Below are 22270 nucleotides of genomic sequence, written 5' to 3' on the forward strand. Positions count from 1 at the left end.
AACAACAAGATTGACTACTATGATAACCTAGATCTTAGCTATTTACGAAATGAAGCAGGAAACGCAATAAAAAGTAAGAAATATTTTTTGAAAATATAAAAATGCTATGTGGTTTGTTTTTATTTCTTACAAAATGTGAAAAGATATTTCACTTGAAAGGTTTAATTAGTCAAAGACCCATGATATTTGTTTTTTCTTTTACACTGAAAATCGAATATCACCAAGTTACCGCTGGTGATTAAATACCGAGTCTTTCTATAGTCGTTTAAAGTTCAATTGATTGTATTTAAAAATCTTATTTACACCTCATCAATTACATTTTGCGCAACTTGATGATTTGTTGGTTTTGGAAGAGAAGTTTTATAAACATCATTAAGATAACAGTATTCTTCCAATGTGCTGGGTATATGGGAAAGATACTGGGAGTGGTTGTATAATGGTATTGAAGCATTTAAGAGTATCAGACCTAGGTATTTAGTTTACATCAAGAAATTATTATTTCGAGTTACTAGGCATCTAATGCAGAACACATATTGGTGTTGTTAACCATTATGTTTTTCTTAAATATCGTCTTTATTCCCTTTCCACTTGATATTAATTTACTAATTCATGGAATACTATTAATCTCGATTTATCTAAGAATTGAAGATATCCGATATTTATTATTTTTATCAAAAAATAAAAAGAGTTAGTCTACCTGGGATAAGGACAATCAGTCAACTTATTAATAGGGAAAATGTAAACTTTTTTTTATTTAAAATGTAAACTGTTATTTATTTTTATAAAAATAGCATGATGGAAACTCCAGGCTTATTCAGTAAATATTCTGAGTAAAATCATAGAAATATGGAGTCCGCAAGCCATTTTTCTGCTGCTCCACCGGGCACCTGATGTAGTGGGCTGATCCCAGACAAGTGACACAAATCATTTCCATTTGTTTAATTAAAGAATACGAACAGTTGATTTAATTAACTGAGAATTATTTATTAAAATATAAATACGAACTGAAATTGTTTTATTTTTGGACTGAATGCAGTTGGAAATTTCAAGAAATAAGCAAAAAAGCAATAATTTCTTTATTACGACTATCGAATACATATCTCTGCAAGGTTGGTTTTTTGTTATATTCCTCAACGAAAATAAAGTACAGGAATAAGCTTGAAGCTTCTCCGGACAAAAGATTACAACTATACACATTGACCCTGGATATAAAAGGTCTATGTAATCTAACAAAACAGTTACACATGTCACATTAATTTAATTTTGTTACCTGAATAAAAAAGGTCAAAAATAAGATATTATTAAAAAAATATGGTGCTTCAAATTTTTAGAAATCAATTTTGAATCTCCAAACATCATTTTTTAAACTGCATATATAAACAAGAATAAACGTTTTTCGGAAAAAAGATTAACTTATTGCTGATGCCACGTGCCAACTTCCTTTCAGTTTCCAGAAGCCGTCAGCTTGTCCGAGAGGTTCTACTCCCCTTCAATGAACTTTCTCTGGATTTACTAACTTACAAAAATTCTGGACCGCCGCCAAACTGCCAACCCCCTCTGAGATGTGTAGACAGAGGGACTGGGACGAAATCTGGGCAGCACACTCCGTTTCCATGCTACAGCCCCTACTGGACCAAAACCGCCTGGCGTGCTTGCGTTTCGCAGCCCACAAACACAGTGGCTCCTGGCTCGACGCCTATCCGTCGGCATTGTTAAATGACGCGACTCTCCCGATTGGAGTTGCTCTCTGCCTGGGTCTTGACATCTGCACGCCCCATCGGTGTCGATGAGGAGGTATAGTCACTATACCATGTCACATGTCACATGTCAATTATCAACTGAAACCTGACATTTTTGTGTATAAAAAGGGAAAAAAAGAATAAATTTAATCAAAGTGGGGATTAACTCACCAGATAGTTTAAAGCAAGTTGAAGTGGAAAAATTTCACAAATACGACCTGCTTGCAAACAAACTGTCGATCCTCTATTAAGCAAAAGTAATTTAGGTATATTCTAGGTATATCGATCCTCTAGGTATATTTATACCATTATTCATATTTAGCACATTTGGATCTAATTATAGAATTTTCGGTACTTTGACGTCAAAAGGGTAAGTAGTAGTGTTGACGATTCGAGCATTAGTTTTGAAGCTCCAAACAGCATCTTCTAAACCGCATATAAACAAGAATAAACGTTTTCTGGGAAATAAGTGCCATGTATGGACAAATAAAAATATCCTTTTTAACAAATATCAGATAAATGTCAGAACGACGTTTGAAATTTGAAATCAAAAATACGAGCATTATTTTTCTCGACGAATCAGGATTTTCAGTTCTAACAGTAGTAGTTAAGTAACAGCGCTACTGTGAAGAGAGAAGCACGTATGTATCTGAGCCTTCACTTGCGCCAGTCACACAAAATAAAGGGAGAACAAAAAGTGCGAAAAAGACAGAGCAAAAACTGCAGCTTGGGGAGTGCCTCAGAGACGATAAATAGTATATTTAAAAAATGAACCGTACTGAAAATACATTTTGTCACAAATTTTTGTCAGAAATATTTAGGATAAAACGTGTTAAAATTATTGAAAATTAGTAATTTTCAACTCAGGGGTGTAAAAAATTCTTTCTTCTTAGTTCAACCTGACTGACAATAAGGATTTCAGAATGCGTCTGGATTAAAGATGCAGGGTCGTTGATGAAAAGATCCCTGAATCTATCTTAGCTAAGTCTACTGGCAATGTCGTTAATGATGGTTTGCCTTCAAACGTAAGTTTAAGGTCTAAGTAAATCACATTCTAGTTTTTTGGAAGTTGCTTCCAGGTTACATTGATCCTCTCGGCATAAGATAACAATAAAAAGTGAAACGCTACATCTTGAGTAAGTCTCGTCCTGTAGCGTCAGATAGTTTGCTGTTCTCTAACTAATTTAGTGACTGAGGCTGAACTGGTTCTTTTTCAACAGCTTATCAGAGTAAATCTGACTTTTTTACATATATCTTCTCAAGTCTGAGATTTTTAAGGTATTTATATAGATCATAAAAAATAAGACAATGTAAATAAACTACAGTGCACGACAAAAGTAACCGGACAAGGCAAAATTTCCATTATTTTAAGTCATTTTAAAACTTTTTTTCACATAAATCACCCTTTGTACATTAATTTACACGAAAAACAATTTTTTACATTTTTAATTTAATCTTTTTTTCAATTGTACATTAAATTTAAAGCATAAATAATTACGAGGTGCGACAAAAGAAACCGGACAGTTAAAAATAATCAAAAATTAGTATTTAGAATTGCCTCCTTTGGCATTATACACTGCGTAGCTTCTATCCTTCATTGATAAAATTAGTTTTTGTATGAACTCTATCGGGATTGATCTCCAAATTTGGATAATTTCCTCTTTTAGGTCATTGTGACATGTTGGGGTTTTTTCATCTATTTTTCTTTTCATATATGCCCAGACGTGCTCAATGGGATTGAGATCAGGTGACTTGGCGGGCCATGAAAGAACTTTGATTTGATTTTCGTTGAAATATTCCGTCACAATTTTTGCTTTGTGGCAGGGAGCATTGTCCTGTTGGAATGTGAAATCCGTTAAATTCATTTTTGCTGCAGATTCCATCAGGTTATTTGTCAACAAATTTACATATTGTCCACTGTTTAACGTACCATCAAAAAAAACTAAATTCCCCACTCCGTTGTATGAGATACATCCCCAAACCATTGTTTTACATTTTCCATGTTTTACAGTTGGCAAGATATATCTAAATAAATTAAAAAAGTAAATATATTATTTAATGAATATTTTAATTAATAAGAAGCTATTTTTTTAAAAAAGCATTAAAATTGGCTAAAATAATGGAAATTTCGGCTTGTCCGGTTACTTTTGTCGTGCTCTGTATTTGAAAGAGACAACAAGAGTCTTCAATTAAGAGTTAATCTGGAATAAAGTTCTAGTGCAAAATTTCAATTTTTTGGTTGATCCATACTTTTTAAAAATGCATCAAATTTTTTATTTAAAAATTTTGAAAAATTGTGACAAATTTCAGAATTAGCAAATTTCCATTAAAACTGAAATTTTTTAACAAAAGGCGAATTTAAAGATCAATGAATTTAAGAATTGCACGATTGCGTCTAACAATTCGTCGAATGCGTTGTCCAAATGGCTCACTTGCCTTCTCCATAAAAATTCTACAAATTAAATCTGAATATTTAATACCTGCAAAGTATTCACCCATATAGTGGCGTGCGGTTCCTCTTTGTCTCTTATTGCGCCATTTTGCGTTCCCCCACATTCTATATTTTTGTATATAATTTTTGCTACACGAACCTCTCAACAGTCTGGGTATGTGCACCGGTCTTCGGGTCTACAAAATTTCGTCTGCAAATTTATAAATGAATTATAATAAACTTGTGATTAACTGTAAGGTGCACATAACCAAGAGCATTTAGATCTGGGGTTGAATAACCTATTAGTAAGAATAAAATAATTACAGTGGGCCCAAAAAGTCATGGCACCACTTAATAAATTTTAGTATTTTACGTTTTTACCCATAAAATATGAAGTATTTTGACTTTTAATTATTTTTTTTAAAAATTCAAAAGATTCTGATTTAGAAAATAATTTTAAATCCTTAAAATATTGATAATTGACAAAGAAAAAAACAACTTTTTTTAATTTTTAGCGTTATTGAAGAATCAAAAAGTGTTGGCACTTTTATATCTACAGTTTTAGTTTAAGTGCATATGATAAGAGAATGTCATTCTGTAAGATTATTTCTTTTAAGTTTTTCTTCACAAAAGCTTTGTTGTTACTTAATAACGCATTATCAATATTGATATTACGAAAACAGCCGTTTTTAGCACTACTTTATGGAAAATCGGAAGGAATATTCTTTTGAGCTAAAACAGATGATCGTCAAGTCCCACCAAAAAAAAGTTACAACCAAATTTCCAGACAATTCAATATTCCGAAAAGTGTAGTAAGGAATATAATAGTCCGTTGGAAAGAACGAGGAAATGTTTGCAATAAATCGAGGTCTGGTGCACCTAAAAAGATATCGAGCCGTTCTCTTTCAATGATAAAAAGGAGTGTGGCAAATGATCCCAGAATTATTAGAAGCAAGCTGGTAGATGATTTAGAGACCGTGAGAATCAAAGTTGGTTTATCTACGATAACTAGTACATTGCGCAAACAAGGAATTCATAAAAGGAGGGCACGACATATTCCTCTACTAAGAAAAGTCTTATATCAGCGCGACTAAAATTCGCTCAGAATTTTTTAAATAAAGATTTAGAATATATAATGAACATATTATGGTCAGATGAAACCAAAATTGAACTTTTTGGCCTCAGGAAAAAAAATCAAGAATATGACAAAAAATGTACCATACCCACAGTTAAGCACGGAGGAGGCAGCTTAGTGTTATGGGCGTGTTTTTCGTCTCAAGGAGTGGGTGAACTATTTTTCATAGATGGAATATTGAATGCCAAGATGTACGTCGAAATTTTGGAAAATTGTTTAGTTCCGTCCATCAATAAATTAAAGCTAAGAAGTAATTGGACGTTTCAACACGACAACAATCCCAAAATAAAGCTAAAATAACTACTGAATGACTTAATAATAATGGAATAAATGTTCTGAAATGGCCTAGTCAATCTCCTGACTTAAACCCAATTGAAAATTTATGGAAAACGTTGAAAATAAAGGTAGGAAACCGAAGACCTGAAAATATAGTGGAGTTAAAAGCATTCTGCCGTGAGGAGTGGAATAAAATTTTAAAAGAAGAATGTTTTAAATTAATAAATACATACAAAAGAAGATTAGAAGCAGTAATTGTTGCAAAAGGGCATGCAAAAAAATATTAATAAGGCATCGTGCCAACACTTATTGACCCTTAAATAACGCTAAAAATTAAAAAAAAATGTTTTTTCTTTGTCAATTATCGCTAATTTTAAAGGTTTAAAATTATTTTCTAAATCAGAATCTTTTGAATTTTTCAAAAAAATAATTAAAAGTCCAAATACTTCATATTTTATGGGTAAAAAAGTAAAATACTAAAATTTATCGAAGTGCTGCATCAGTTACTGCAATTTATGAAATCACCAGAATGCTTGCAATGAATGGGATGTTGACTTCATCAAGCAATGTCTCGTGAAAACAGTCAAAATTATTTGTCCAGATAATTTGCATTTTCTAAAAAGATTTCTCCGATATGTTTGTGAACAACTTGTTTCATTTGTGAAATCAACAAAAACAGTCCATAGAACGCGACCCACAGATAAAAATTTATCGGCTTTAATTAAATTCGGGAATAAATGAATAATTGAGCTGACATATCAAAAATTTTATCGGAAAAAGGTATTAATCATCCGGAGGTAGCTCCAAACAAGATTAAAAGATCCTGATTACATATTTAGATTTCCTTATTTTTGGTTTTTCTTTAAAATAATATTTCTCTGATAAAAAATCTTTTAAATTCCGAGGCCTACCGTAACAATATTATAAATGCGTTCCTCAAACGGAAATTATTTTAAAATGCGGCCTTGAAACAAAATTAGTTTGACACCGCTGTGATAGAATATATGGTGAGCCGCGCCCTGGCATCTGCGGGATTCCCTAATGTGCAGAAACCAGTCGGGTTGGGTCGCGGAGATGGAAAGCGCCCAGATGGCATGCCAACATTTCCCTTCGATCACGGGAAATGCCTCATCTGGGACGCGACATGCTCCGACACATTCTCCCCGCATAACCTGATCTCTTCAGTTGCTGAGCCCGGCTCAGCGGCAAGACATGCGGAGGTCACAAAAACAAGAAAATACTCGTACCTGGCCAGAAACCACATTTTTGCGCCAGTAGCCGTGGAGACATCCGGGGTCATCGGCCCAGAATCGCTTTCTTTCCTTCGTCGGCTGGGGTCGAAGATTGCCAGACGAAACAAGGATCCCAACGAGACTCGTCATCTTTTCCAAAGAGTCTCGTTGGCGATCGTCCGAGGGAACTGCCAGGCCATCTTATGCGCCGGCAGTTCAAAATAACTGCATTGTCTAATTATCATAAATTGATTCGTTTTTTGTTTTCATTTTAGTAATTTGTTACAATTCCGTCCCAGATCATAACGATAGGGACAATCTTACTTTCTCCCGGTGGATCGCTCCCAGTTCATTTCCAGCAAGTCGTATCTGTGGAACGTTTCCACTTCGATCTGCTTGAAACAATTTTGTGAAATGCCCCCAATTTCGATAAGTGTAATTGCGTTGCTCGATTTGTCATGAACAAATATGTCGGGCTATTATTCGGGATAGCATTGAATTTTCAGACAGTAAAAATTTAATAAATATGAAAATAGGCAAAAAATAAGGTTTTGTAGAAAAATCCAATAAGTATTAAAAGATTCTAGACTTTGGATATATTTTTTTGTACTCAATGAATTCATTTTTTATTATTGAGTCATTTAATAGTAAAGAAGTTCAGTTATCTAATCGCTGAAGAATAATTCGTTGTGGAAAAAAATTAATTGATATTTTAACATTTTTTAATAAAAAATTGAAAAAACTTTAAAAATATTGAAATTCTGATTTTAATCAGGCAATTGCTAACAATCGGTTAATTCTAGTAACCATCAAAGATAAAAGACATTCTCTTAGTCCTTCATTTATCTATAAATAAAATTATAAAAGTTTATAAACCGTCAAAATAAATATCCCAAATTCATTATTATGATAAGCCGAAAAGTGTATTCTTGCAGCTCCTAGTTTACGGATCATCATAGAGTACCACAGACTAGTGTTGACATATAGTTTTGATGTGACCGAATCATGACAAACTAAAAAATGAATATAAATAAAATACAAAATGTAGAATAAGAAGGTTCAATGTAATCAACAAGAAAAAAGTCTACATTTCCAAGTTTTTCATATTTATTAGATTCTTTAATATATTTCCATAAAATACCAGAACCCTGTAATGTTATAAAAAGTTAATACAGTTAGTACTATTTTTTCTTTTACTTCATGTCCCGGTGTAAGGCTATCCATATGTTAAAAAAATTTTTTTAATAACTCACCACGCGATTTATATTAAATAATTTATATTACTTTTTAATTAATTATTTATGTTCAATAAACAATTTAATTACTGATTCTTTGAGTGAAAAATCGGCTGCACTTCAAATCCCTGTTCCCTTTTATCCCTCCTATTTGACTATTTTCAAATAAGAATGTATAACTAATCTATCCCATCTCATGAAATAATTGATTAAAAATTATTTATATTAATTTTTAAATTTATCTGCTATAAATATTTAAAATAAAAATTTTAACGCGTGTTTTCTATATCTAGTTGTACAGTTTTACTATTTAAATGACCAATGATTATAATATTTTTTGATATCTAATGATATAATTTACTACGACGAAATGATGGTCTTATATTACTGCCTAATGACTTGGCCGTGTTCTTACGGTCTGCTTAGATAGGCAACATTATTAAAGTGGTTTCTACTCGGTTTGCGAACAGCTTTCCGCATTTCACCCACTAACAATATATATGATATTAGTAACTGAAATACGACAACTCTCTAAAATTCGTGTCGCTTTTTGGTTCTGATTGAACTTATTTACACCAAGTCCGATTCCGCGATAAACGACAAGGGTCTGTAGGGTCTTGTCGACACACTTCCGGCCGCGATACTGAATGTTTTGTCTTGCGCAGTCCATGTTACTTAGTTCACATCGAACCGGTCGTACTAGTCCGTAGTGATGGCAAAAGACATTGTTTATAATCACTCAATTATAGTTACTTTAGATTCTTCACATTGCTAATCGAGACATGTCGATTTATACAAACGAAGGGATTATATTTTTAGAATCAACAACAGATTTATTACACAAATAATGTGTTACTTATGTCAATATCTATTACTGGAAAATTTTTTCAACCCATTCATGGAAAGCAAACTACTTGTTGTTTATCCCGATAGAGAAGAAAAGTTTTTCTGGTGCAAAACATTCTTTTATTTCAAAGCAGTAAATTACAATCACAGCAAGACTGAAAAAAGACTTTTGAACTTCTGGTAACTAGATGTGGGCAATATCATTATAATTACGACCTCACGATGAAAATGTGTTCATTTGTTTTTATATATAAGTCAAAAAACTAAAAAATCTATTTTTTGCAATCTGTAATTACTGTTATGTGTTATAATGTCTGCCAGTGTGTATGTTTGTGTGTGATTTCCAAAAAAAAGAAAACAGCGACTATCCAGAGTAAAATAAGACTCCTCAAAACACGTTTTCAGACTAACAATTGATAAAAGAATGGATTGAATTTCCTGAGTTAGATATTTCCCTTTGGATCAATTCTTTTTATTTCAAATTCCTGTTACTTTCAATTGTCGTTTTAGCCAAACTTTTTTCTATCTATGCTTAGACCAAAGAAATATTAATTAACCCTCTCTGGCTGCATTGGTTTTACCTAATTTGCTTTTCAATTATGAAAAAGTTTTTTATAGTGTATTCTGCACGTGTTTATCTTGATAGCAATTCCAAGTTACGTAAGGGTTCAAGTAAAAAAGAACTAGCATGTAGTTACTACAACATGCACCATGTTTTGTTTATAAAATTCAAGAAGAGTGAATACTTCTGTCTAAAAAATGGCAATTGCACTACTTTTCTACATAAATAGAAATAAGAATTCACCTTTGTGCAGAAAGAAAGTTTGGTGTTTTATATTCAACGACAAAACTTAAATGATAAAAAAACAATATAAATACCAAGATACACTCCATACTATATTTGAAGCGAAATATTACTCGAGTGACAACAGAAAAAGACATATTAAGAGCTATTGTTCTGAATGTTAGTTATTATCAGATCTGTGTATGGGCTAATCAGATAACTAAAATCAGATTATTTGGAGAGGCTCGTGTTGCTTTTTTAAGAATTTAATTTCGCCCTTTCTAAGGATAATAAAAAAGCAGTATTTTTCTAAGTGGCAGAAATATTATTTCTACAACAAGAGATTGAACTTTCAACGTACTGGAAGCTAATTAGATAACGAAAAATATTGTCAAATGTTGTATTATGTCTCGAATTTTCTATTGTATCAAAATGCTATTATCAGGATGTAAGCGGATTTTTATAATGCATTGATTACTCTATTCGGAGAACTTTACAGTTGAAATTTCGACAATCTGATTTAGCATATTCCCTCTTTCATTTTTTTCCTTTGTTCTTTTTAGATATTTATGGATTTGTCTTTTAAGTCTTTTCATCTGAGCTCTCAGCTAATAGTTTGTAAAATCAAATGTGCTTTTTTTTAATTCAAAAACAAATTTCCCTATTATAGCAAAAGTGTTGTGTAGTATACAAAGTTCTTTTCTTAGTTTACATATCCAAATAATTAAAAATTGAAAATGAATATAGTGAGTATCTTAAACTGGGTCCTAAATAAATAGAGCCTTGTGCGGGACTCGAACCCACGACCCTCGGGTTAAAAGCCCGATGCTCTACCGACTGAGCTAACAAGGCGTTTATAAAGATTTCTTCGATACTCGGTCTTGAGTTTTCGACATTCAAACTGGGTTCAATTCGCTTATGCTACAATTTTTTAGATACACAATACAATTCTGCATAGGTAAGCCTAATTTCCAGTTCAAGGGTTTTTTCGTAGATGGTCACACAAAATATTGCAACGCCTGAGACGTCAAATAAGTTTCCACTTTGTCGAGAGAAATTGAATAATCAAGATCCTTCATTACTCCAGAGTGCACTTGAAAATAAACATTAAAAAAAATATTTGTCAAGCACAAATTACGTACTGTTTTTACAAATTGGATTTCTGAATTTCATATTTTCATTCTAAAGTTTTGACATCAATATATTCATTGTTAATAACAAATAATAATCCGATTTTTATCTTCAATATTTTCAAAAAACAGCATTTCCTTAATAAATAGAGAAATAAGTTCTTATAATAAAAATTTTTGAACACAATCATTAAAAGGGTAAATGATATTATTTTTTACGATTTTTAATAGTACAAGTAAAATAAATGGTTGTGTATATTTAACAGAAATACTAATCTGTAATAAATCTGATTAATAAATCCTGTTGGATTACATTCTAAGTTCTAAATTTGGAAATCAATTCGTACAATATAAATAGTGATGAATTTTATGTCAAATATAATTCTTATTTTGTGATACTGAAATGAGCGGTGAAGTAGCATCACTAGTAATTGATAATGGATCTGGAATGTGCAAGGCAGGCTTTGCTGGAGATGACGCCCCTCGGGCAGTTTTTCCTTCGATTGTAGGACGCCCTCGTCACCAAGTTTAGAGAAAGGATTCTTTACTTTTAGGGAGTTATGGTTGGAATGGGTCAGAAGGACAGTTATGTTGGAGATGAGGCTCAAAGCAAGAGAGGAATATTAACTCTCAAATACCCAATTGAGCACGGAACTGTAACGAATTGGGATGATATGGAAAAAATATGGCATCATACTTTCTACAACGAGCTAAGAGTTGCCCCCGAGGAACATCCAGTACTTCTAACTGAGGCTCCTCTCAATCCAAAGGTGACAAGTGGTAAATTTAAGTAATAGGCAAATCGCGAAAAAATGACTCAAATTATGTTCGAAACATTCAACTCTCCTGCAATGTACGTTGCCATCCAAGCCGTACTGTCTTTGTACGCATCAGGACGAACCACGGGGATCGTTTTAGATACCGGAGACGGTGTTACACACACTGTCCCCATCTACGAGGGTTACGCTCTCCCCCATGCGATTGTTCGACTTGATTTGGCAGGGCGTGATTTAACAGATTATTTGATGAAAGTGATCTTTTTTGTTTTTAGTTTAGATTTTGACTGAACGAGGATATTCTTTTACTACCACAGCAGAGAGAGAAATCGTAAGAGACATAAAAGAAAGACTTTGCTATGTTGCATTGGATTATGAACAGGAAATGAGAACTGCCAGTAGTTCATCGTCCCTTGAAAGAAACTACGAATTGCCAGATGGACAAGTCAGTCACATCCTGATAACCAATTCAGATCATTACAATTGGAAATGAACGTTTCCGATGTCCTGAAGTGATGTTTCAGCCTAGCTTTATTGGAAATGAGTCTGCTGGAGTCCACGAACTGACTTACAACTCGATAATGAGGTGTGATTTGGACATTAGGAAAGATCTTTATGGAAACACAGTCATGTCTGGAGGAACAAGCATGTATAATGGTATTTATCTTCTTTAATAACAATCCAGGAATTGCTGACAGAATGCAAAAAGAATTGACTCAGCTTGCTCCTTCGAGCATGAAAATTAAGATTGTAGCACCCCCAGAAAGGAAATACTCGGTCTGGATTGGAGGATCCATTTTGGCTTCTCTATCCACATTTCAGCAGATGTGGATTACTGGACAAGAATACAGTGAACAAGGACCCGGAATCGTCCATAGAAAATGCTTCTAATTCATGTCTTTCCTTTAATATTACTAATTGGACAGGCACTTTACTTTCTCTTTAATTAAATAAAAATTATCGATGAATTATTATTTGGTTTTAATCACAAAATGATAATACAAGAACCGTAGCCTTGTAACTCATGGCAATTCATTGTATAACTCTTCAGACCAACATACACTTTATATAATTATGTTTTACCGATCTACGATCAAATAATATCTCTAAATGATATTTCATCCAGAATTAAAATATGATTAATTTTTCAAGTAGAAAATATATTCTTAACCTTAAAAAAAGACGACAATAAAGTAGATATCAAAATTTTGCGCAAACTTACTTCTTAATACGTTCCAAGTCATTACTATCAATTCCTAGCTCACCTCTTATGTTATTGTATGAAAATAAAGAAAATGATGAATGCTGTTTTTTTATTAGTATTTAACTATTTTTCATTGAATCTCCTTTTTTAATCATTGAATGACACTAAGTATATATATCGAGCATATTATAAATAATCTCTTAAACAGGAAAAACAATGATAACTTAATGTAACTAAAGTTGATCAGAACAATAGGTAATCATTTAATATTCATTTGTCCCTATCATTTCATCATATCAGAAAATTTTATACTATTGAAATGTACGCTATGATCCATTAATTAGCGATATTATGTTACTTTCCGGATTGACCAAATAAACAAATTTGGGCACATAAGAAAGTACAACTAAATACAAAACACATGTGGTTTTTTATCTATCATTTTTTAGTAATAAAATATTTTTTAAATATCGCAATATAAATAAACTATATTCAAAAATTAACTACATAATATTCGAGACTACAAAGTTAAATCAGCTAAGAATCATGTTATTTACTTGTGATAGATCAAAAATTATAATACGGTAAAATCTCTATTGCTCGTCATATTCCAATTTTCGCCACTATTTTTATTATTAAAAAGACCTGACGTTTAATAAAAAAACGCATAATAGCATACATCGATGATAATAAACATATGACAATCGAACACATAGCCTCTGTTTTTTTTCAATTTTGAGAAAAACAATTTCACGAAGATCAATTAATGATCTCAGGCTTGATAAACAAAAATACTTGATAGTGATCCTCCTTTCTCAAACAAAAAACGCCTATTCAATCTAACATATTCGGTCGCTCGCTGCGCTCGCGACATATTCAACTATTGATAAAGAAGTAATGACATGGATGGAACACATCGAAATTCGTGGAGGATTCTTGAAAGACAATTCTATTTTTTTGAAAGCGCAAAAAGTCGCCGATTTATATGGAATTACTGATTTCTAGACTAGCAATGGCTGGCTTTCTAAATTCAAAAACGGAATAATATTAAGTTAAAAAGTTTTCGTGGAAAGTCTTATATGACTGACGTAAAATTTAAGACGAAGTGAATTCTTTTATTTCAGTAATTTGCACAAAATTACATTAATTCTTGCTAAACAACCACAATTTTACAATTTATGGATCAGGGAATCATCCGCTCATTTAAAGGAAACTTTAACAAATTTAAATTTGAGGCGATGTTAGATAAAATTGACAATGATTCACATAAAAAGCTGAATTTAAAAGACGGCCATCTGTTTACGCATTTTTGATAGAACAATGTTACTCAAGAAACAATTGCAAATTGTTTCAGGCATGGCAAATGGATTGTTATTAATAGCACGTACACAGAACCAAAGAAATGTTGAATTAGCTAAGGTTCCGTTTGTGTCGCACGTTCAGAAATTTTGTTCACCAGGCGTCTCCATCGGGGTCTGCTTTGAGCATATACTCGTAGGTCTTCAAGGTCGTCAGCACATCCAAGTTTTCTTCCAATTCCGTTGAGATCCTTGTTTAGTGCAACATGGAGAGTGACCCTGGGCCTTCCTCTGAACGGTGTTTTTTTGTTATTGTTAAAGTAATCATCCACTATCGTGTTTTCTGGTGTGTTTACGTCCATCCTAAGTACGTGTCCAAACAGCCTTCATCTATAATATCGACGCTTATTGGCACCGATCGTGTCATAGCGTATAATTTTCTGTCAAAAATCTTTTTGGCCATCCTAGGCCCAGTAGATTGAGTAGTTGTTTTCTGTGAAACGTGTCCATTTTATGTAACTCTGCCTCTATGACACTCCAGATACCCGAGTTGTACATGAGTACTAGTTTTATTGAAAATGTTCGTAATGATGGCTGTCAATTCGCTTGGTGCATACTTGATCATTTCTTCATGTATTTTGTCAGGTCCAGGTGCCCTGTTATTGTTTAATTTTTAATTGCCAAATCAGTCTCCTTTGTAGATATAGGTAAGTTCAGACTTCTTGGTGATTTGTCAAACAGTTCAAAGGTCGAGGTATCATTCTTGTTTAAAAGACCTGAAAAGTATTCGGCAATAATCCCAGTTTTTTTCTTTATTATCCAATACATTTCTTCCTTGACTGTCGTGAATACAAATATTCTTTAGTTGCACTCCTCTCTGCAAAAGGCGAACAGCACGAAACATTTTCGTTCCGTATCCCATCCTCTCAATTTCACTGACACTTTCATGTATTTTTCTGACATAAGCTTCCTTTTCCTTTTTTTGATCTCCCTGACAACACAACTCCTTTCTCTTCTTAGCACGTTATAAGTATCAGGATCTATGGTAGATTCCATTTTGAGTCTTATTTTCTTCTGTTTATCAGATAAAAGTTCAATTTTGTTATCGAATACTCCTTTGAATCCGGACGGTTTTTTCCCAAGCACATCCATACATACTTTCTTTATTTCTTCAGCCGCTGAGTCCCAAACCACTGCAGGAGGATTTTCGATATTTACATTCATAATTTGTTTCTTAATTGCCATACAATAATTTTCGTTAGTTTTCTCACATAAACATAATTGTTTCACCGTAAAACGGTTTGTACTGATTTTTTTCGAACTTCATCTATTTCAAAGAACCTTTTCATTCTGAATCTTGAAACAAGCAGTTTATGATCACTACAAATGATGGTGCCTCCATAGCTGCGGGAGTCTGTTATTAATGCGCAAAGAGATCTTTTGCATAATATATAGTCTATTTAGTTTTATGTCTCGCTTTGTGTTCGAAAGCCGAATTACAAATGAAGTAATCGAACAAGTAGCAGAACTGTACAAGCAATTCCTCTGACATATTTCTTCTTCAGGCATGCCTGCCCATACAGGGTTCTCTCCAAGGACAATAACCCACTTTCGCATTCCAATCTCCACATATGAAAGTCATAAAAGAGGCTTTGAGGTCAGAGATAGTTTCTGTCAGTGACATGTAAAACAAATCAAGTTCGTCGGGGTTTGTGGAAACCCTCGCCATTGTAGGAGCGTAGACGTTAATTATGGATATAAAGGACTTATCCGACTTCCCACTTTTTATCTGAAGTACTGCTATTCTGTCATTGACCCTCCACACTCTGTGGACTCTCCCATCAAGACAAGTCCGTAGTGGTTGCATTCGGAGTTTAGCAGTATGACTCTATACTCTCCGTAATTCTCCTCAGCTGCATCCCTCACTTTAGTCTCCTGTATGCTGCATACGGTGACCTTATATGATGTTAAATCATGTGTCAAATCCTCCCTTTTCTGCTCTTCTTTTAAACCTCGGACATTAAATGACGCTAAAGTGAACTCATTATTCGAAACGTGCGAAAAAGACATTTGTTTTAAGAACGATATCACCATTTCAACGAATATTAATTCAGTTACATTTCTTATTACTTTCCGGGTACATCTCACTTCCTATCGCCACTGACATTCTCTTCTTGCACGCCTGTCTTCGTTGACCAGATCCACTAAACATCCTCCACTGCGTCTCGACCGCAATTACCGTACCAAGAATAATGCTAGTCAGTCCTCATTTATTATTAACTAATATTCAATCTATTTTATTGTTATTCCTGTTTTGTTCAGACTCCCCTTTTATAATCCCGTCCTTCTATGCAGAGGATCGACTCCACCAACCAACCTGGTTCTCTCCATAACAAAGTATGCTCTCTGGACACCAAGTACTCTAATATTTACATAATGGAACGAGACCAAATATCAAAATTCTAATAAACAGCTGTTCCGTTTTCCAATGCCCTAAAAATTCACTAAAGCCAGAAATGTAGTCAACTGGCATAAAGAGGAGAGTGTTGACTGAAAAGAAGACTTGTTTGCTTCCAAGGAGACGCACAATCCACGAACCCGATTAGTGGCAGTCACAAGGTGTGTCGGAATAAGGATAATTATTAATTATATTTGTGTAACTACAAACAAACATGTTGGGCGGAATACAATAAAATACATTCTGAGCGAACATTGTCGGGTAGCAACCAATGACGGAGATTTTACTCAACTTGGATGCGTGCAAGGAGGGGTTCGGGTTTGGGCTGATTGAGGACGAGGAAACAAAGAGTCAACGCATCTCGAACATCGTCCCTCAAAGTCCAGCGGAAATGTCAGGACTGCAGGAAGGGGACAAAGTGCTGATGATTGATAAATATGACATCAACAAGTTGTCCCACAAAAAAGCCCTCTGCAAAATCAAAAAATCCAAAAGAAGCTGCGCCTAAAAATATTGCGAAGAGAAGGTCGAGGAGTGCTGGAGAGAGTGCCCGAGGGACAGAGTGAGGGGACATCCGAGGAAGTAGTAGTGCAACAATGTGAGGAGGGATTAGAACGAGTGCCTGAGGGTGTTCCCGAGGGAGTGCTGGAGAGAGTGCCCGAATCAGAGTGTTTACAGACTGATGATGGAATAGTGAAGGAGTGTGCACTGGTGAGTGAAGAAATAATAGTGGAAGGAGCGTATTCAGCCCGAGATTGCGAAGTGAGGGCGAAGGAGGGTTGCACTTTCGGGTTCACATTGGTGATGAACGAGGACAAGCACCTCATCGCTAACGTCATTGCCAATTCTCCGGCGGCTGACGCGGGTATGCGGGAGGGAGACATTGTGGTGCAGGTGAACGACGTGAACGTGGAGAAGATGGAGCACGAGGAGGTGGTCGAGCTGATAAAAGGGAGAGAAGGGAGTGTGAGTCTGCTGGTGGTGGACGAGTGTGCGTATCAGTACTTCTTTGACAGGAAATTGACTATTTCGAGTGAGTGCGTCGAACATGTCACCAACTTTGGTTGATTAACTGACTCACTCTCTAGTCCCCCTCGAGACACCCACATCCCCCCCCCTCACACCCCCTTCCTCCTCCACACCATTCCCGACGACATCATCCGACTCAGGGACCAAATCGAGGCGAGACAGGGCAGTCGTGAGGCGGGTGGGGGGAATATTAAAAGTCTAGTCAAGACTATATCTCGGATGTAGTACTAACACTAATATCATCGATATAAAAACGAGTCATAACAATTCCACTGACTAGGGGGTTCAGGGTACCCCAGGAAGTACGGATGGGGTATCGAGGGAAGCACTGGGGAGACCACGAACTGATGGTACTCGAATGATTCGGCTGGACGACTGGGGACAGGGTAGGTTGGGGGGACTGCCCCCTTCACCATTCGAGGCAACTCCCGTCGTCGGGCGTTGATGAACCTGAGTTGAGTGGGGCACAATACCAATTGTTCACTTGCAGAATTGTCAGCTTTGTTTGCTCAGACAACTCGCGCTTCTCGTCCTCCGTCGGGTAGGGATGCTACGACCGTGGCAGCCAATACTCACCTCCATGTGCACACACAGCCACGTCCTCAACTTGAGGATGACGTCCTTCGGAAACATTCCTCGCTTCTTTCGCGGTTTCCGAGTGTTGCTCACTGCAATAATAAGGCCACACATTTTCACATTCAGGGGAAGCCTCCGTTCCGTGCAATCTAAGGGGTTACTCACGTGCCATACTTGCTCGACTCGACTTGATTTGGAAACTGAAAAGATTAACTCATATCAGTGACATGTCAAAGCATAGCAATACCTACCTCCGAGTTGTTCTGCTCACGATTCGACATTTCGTGCCACAACTTGACGGCTATGACTTATAAGTCGACAGGAGCCGACCGCGACCGAAATATTTTTGACACGCAACAAACCATTCAAGGACTCATTTTTTGCATGTGCAATAGTACAATCAATAGTCGTGATCACGCAGCCTTATTAATACGCGACCTTTCATTCACTAGTTTGACGTTAAGACCTTTGATCACTAATTGGTTTGACGGGGATTATCATTAACCACCATTCCACGGCCAGGCTAACATCCGGCTTCCTATTGGTTGGATGCTCCTACCAGACACACACATCCACAAAACGAAGGCGGGTTAGTGCGGAGCTCCAACTAGACTTGGAAAATTGCTTTCGTGAGAACAAGTCCTCCAGTTGTAGAATAAGAGCAATCGCTGTCAATAATAATTAGATCTTTGTTTTCTTGCGGGGAATGTCACCTGACAGTCAGAAATTGACTAAATTTTAACCCAGAATACTCGAGGAAGGAGATAAAGAAATAAAAATATGTGGAGAATGAGAAAGATGGTTTGATTCAGGGAATAAGTTATTCACGAATATTTGTTAGCTTGGAGATAAATCCAGAAAGTCAGCAACAAATGTCCTCGAGAACAGTTTGGCGATCCGTCAGGCCGCTGGCCCTCCCATCGATTAATATTTTAACACTTTTTACAACACCAATAAATTTAATACAATGTTAGATCCTTATCAAACTTTAGAGGGAGTAGGTTATCTGTGTGTACTTGTATGTGCAGGAGTAATGTATTCAATTATGGACTCCTTAATGTTAAAAAGATATGCTTTCAAAGACAAAGTCAGCAAACTTATTTTACAATATATCGTTTTATTGTGCACATAAAACTAGAAAATCTAGAATTTTAATGACACAAGAAAAATTTGAGACAATAAATAGATTTTATCTAGAGAAAACTACAAAATAACTATCCAATATAACTTTACTACATGAATCCACAATAAATAAAACAATCAAAAAAATTCAAAATTGTCAAGACGAAGCTTCATATGTGGAATTGTTTCAGAAGTCTGGACGCAAAAAGGCAAACAAATTAAGCTTGTTTTCTGAAATTCGGAATATTCTTGGAAATGACAATTCTTTAACTCAAGTGGGGCTAAAGCAAAAACTTGCCAAAAATATTTCGTTGCCACAGTTATGTCGAGACGTTAAAGAAGCAGGACTGAAAAGAAAAAGACTTAAGAAAAAATCTAATATATTATGTCGCGACCCACGCTGGCGACCATCCCACGCTGGCGACCATCAGTTTGACAGGTTATGACCTTCAGTTTGACAGGTGATTAGTTATTTAATTTAAACCGGAAAAAATTCATTTTAAGAAATGGTTTAGCGTCATTTTAGAAAAAAAATTATGGTTCCTCTCAAAATATGTTAGCATGAAAAAAGCGACTCAATTTATCATTATTAATGATCGGTATATTTGCGACTCCTAACTCATAGTCTTTATCTAAAGGACGAGAATAACCAAAAACACAAATTGGTCATTTGTCTGGACAATGAAATGGAGATGAGGACACTAGCATTCGCCATTCACCAAGAATCCCACTGGGGAATACGAAAGCTTCAGAAAAGTGCAATGAATTCTATTTCACTGTAAAACGTCCAATTATAAAAGACTGCGAAATTTGTAAATTTGCCCTACCATTGAAAGTATTTAAAAAAATATACCTAGGTGTCGGATTCTAATTACCATGTAACTGCAGGAAAACCCAATGAAAGATTCCAGGCGGATCTTATTGATGTTAGAAGATATAAAGAGTTTAACGATGGATGTAATTGGATACTGCCAATTATTGACATCTACAGCAAATTTGTTGTCTGCAAATCTTTAAAAAATATAACTGCTTCTGGTAAGACTTGAAATTTAATTGAAGAAGTTGTGAATAAATTCCAAAAATTGTTTTATCAAATTGGATATTGTCAGATCTTGCAAACGGGTTGGAATTCAAAAACCAACTTATGGCTCAACTATGCGAGGAATAAATTTGAAATAAATTAGGGTGTAATTGAGCGCTTAACTAAATAGTAACTTTTTCCTATAATACGACACACCACTCGGCGATCAATGAGACCCCCTTCAAAAGTTTAGGGGTATTTCTGGAATTAACACTGTGATTTATGAAATACCAGGTTATAATCTTATTTATAATTTAGATGAAAATAACGAGGCATTGTTTGTCGAAGATGAACTTAATGGTAAATTTACGATGTATTTATTTTTAGAAACGAATAATAAAAGATTGTGGGACGAATCCGTCATTGAAGCTACACAGATTTGAATCCCCATATGAAGAAAAGGGAAAAAATATAATGTCTAAATACAGATTAATGGTTAGTTGTCTTTCCTAACCAACATTTAGTTCGAATTACAAAATAATTACTATGAATAGAGATAAAAAAATGTTAAGTTTTTTGATTTTTAGCAATTATCTTTAGTCAGTAATTAGTGTCAAACTATGTAGGTCGCCCTGTCAATCTTGTCAACAATGAAGGTCGCTCTGGTCGCCAGCGTGGGATGGTCGCCAGCGTGGGTCGCGACATATTATTAACAGAAAGTAATATTGACAAAAGAATGACTTTCTCTTTAACGGTATCTGGATTTAGAACCAGAAACTTGTTATTTCTGAATGAATCCGGATTTAATTTGCATACCTCAACAAATTATGGATATGCAGAAGTAAATCATGATCTGATTCTATATCAACCTGCATCAAAGGGAAAAAATATATCGTTTTGTTCAATAATATCCATAATGGGAATAGAACTTTCTAAAATAATTGATGGTGCGTACAACACAATTATTTTTTCTGAGTTAATCAATGAATGTTTTACAAAAGGAATTTTCACTGATGATTCTGTGATAATTTTAGATAATGTTAAATTTCATCATTCTTCAAATGTTGTTAATTTTTTCGAAACACTAGTGTTGAGTATTTATTTTTACCTCCTTATTCACCTGACTTAAATCCTATCGAAAATGTATTTGGGACAATAAAGGCGAATCTGAATTCAATACGTCCAAGAGCTATGAATCAGAAGGCTTTAAAAGAAAACTTAAAAGATGTTATACAATCGCTTTCTTCTAATTCAATGTTTACCGAGTACTACCGGTCATTTTGGAATAGAGTGAATGCGATTATTAACAGAATTAATTAACGTTTGTTTTTTAAATTAAAAGTTGGTATTTGTTAATGTAACTTGAAATATACGTATACGACATACGAACATTACTACAAGAATTACAGAATTACTAACAGTATATTTTAATTATAAATTAACGTCTTTAGTTACTAATAACTAACTAATCTATATAATTCTCCACCTTTTTGGACCGTTGCACTGGATCTGCGTATTCTCCTCCTCTAACACTTCATATGACACATGAGACACATCTTCCGGCAAATCTGGTGGATCTGTTATTTCTCTAGCCAATTTTAGGAGGTGGTTGGTGGCCCTCGAAACTTGTTCCTCATGTTTTTCAATTTCCACTCCATGTTTATGTTCAACAAGCATGGCCTCCAATGTCTTTTTAATTGTCAGCGATTGTATATACGATCTAGTGGAAGCATCCAACTTCAGTCTTTCCATATAAGACTTATAGAATTTAGAAACTATCCCGTCCCATGTGAGGACAATGGGGATTATCGTTACCTTCGCACCGTGGATTTGAGATAATTCTCCAGCAAGAAGATCATACTTATGTAGTTTTTCTACTCCCACTTGCTTTAACATGGCGTGGGAAGTAATTCCGACTTCAATTAGAGTGATTTCGTTTTTCGTTTTATCAAGGACAAAGATATCTGGTCTATTGTTT

At 34.8% G+C, this 22270-nt stretch overlaps 1 non-coding gene and 1 pseudogene across 1 annotated transcript; one reads left to right on the plus strand and one right to left on the minus strand.

Moving 5' to 3' along the window:
- Window positions 1–10457: 10457 nt before the first annotated feature.
- Window positions 10458–10530, minus strand: Trnak-uuu. The gene has a single exon. It is a non-coding gene; the product is annotated as a tRNA-Lys (tRNA).
- Window positions 10531–11211: 681 nt separating this feature from the next.
- Window positions 11212–12513, plus strand: LOC115231886 (annotated as a pseudogene).
- The last annotated feature ends 9757 nt before the right edge of the window (window positions 12514–22270 follow it).

Source organism: Octopus sinensis, unplaced genomic scaffold (genome assembly GCF_006345805.1).
Source record: "Octopus sinensis unplaced genomic scaffold, ASM634580v1 Contig18953, whole genome shotgun sequence".
Taxonomy (NCBI): Eukaryota; Metazoa; Mollusca; class Cephalopoda; order Octopoda; family Octopodidae; genus Octopus; species Octopus sinensis.